Raw genomic sequence first — 1,263 nt, forward strand, 5'->3', positions numbered from 1 at the left:
GAGAAAAGACGTCAAGGAAAGCAGAAAAGGCCGTTTCTCGCAGGGCATTCACGAAGCTAGTCTTTTCCAGTCGGTTTGAAACGGGTACCCTCCTGTCTACCTTTCCGCTCCGGTGTTGGTCATCCTTTAGTTATTTCCTGCTTTGATTGAAAATAGAAATGTCGTCATTCATGTTGATGTCGGAAGAGAAGAGAAAACAATAAATTACTTGACTTATTTACAGTGACGTTAGTAACGCGTTACTGACGTCGGACCACTTTTTTCAGTACCGAGCTATTTCAAATCCAGTAGTCAGACTACAGTTACTTATCGAAATCACTTTGCGTTACCATGTTCTTTTGTTATTTAAAGTCAAGTTCATATATTTGCTATGAATGACGTCGAGCTTCGCGTTGCGCTTCAGAAAACTGCAAACATCGAGACTAATATGAACAGCACAATAAAAGTGAAAACAGAGGATGGACGTGTCCGTAAAGTTGTTCAACTAAACGCCATTATAATTAATATTAAGCGTCATAAATCTGTGCAGAAGGATATCAGAGTTGTGGAGCGGCAGCGGGAGCTCTGTGCGCTGCGCTCTGATAACAAGCTCCTAGTCGGGGAAAACCCGATTTAGATGGAGCAACGATCTAAATCACACTACATGATGATCGGTTACGAAATCACCAGCGACAATCTTAGATCGGCCAACATTCCAAGATTGTTGTAAGGGGAAAATAGGGGCAAAAAATCGTGTGGTGTGAACTATTGCACCACACGATGTGCCCATCTTCTCTATTTAAATCTACTGATTTAAATATACAATATACAATATTGTATACAGACTTAATAATCTGCACTCTTTTGGTTGAATGCAGTATTTATTTCCACTTTGGTTTTATGTTGTTTAGTTTTTATTCAAGAACGTTTTTTGTTAATGGAGCCCATAGGCGTAGGAAGCGGGGGGGACGGGGGGGACATGTCCCCCCCAATATTGGAGAGAGGCACATTCGTCCCCCCCAATAATTTCACCGCAGTTGCGAAGAATTTTAAAATCTTCCACTCGCGTGCTTTTATTTTGAAGGCGCACAACAGCGCATTCAGCGGAGCGCTTCCTGCCCCTCCCCCCTCTGAACGGCTCAGAGTAAAGGCAGCAGCAGACGGAGTCAGAAACTCCGTTTGAATGAGGTAATCTGTCTGTCAGGAATGTTGCTATGAATATCGCTCGGTTATAACATCTTGTTGTCAGTTTACTTTCATATATAGAACTAAATCTTTTAGGTT

This window comes from Poecilia formosa, unplaced genomic scaffold (genome assembly GCF_000485575.1).
Source record: "Poecilia formosa unplaced genomic scaffold, Poecilia_formosa-5.1.2 Scaffold623, whole genome shotgun sequence".
NCBI lineage: Eukaryota > Metazoa > Chordata > Actinopteri > Cyprinodontiformes > Poeciliidae > Poecilia > Poecilia formosa.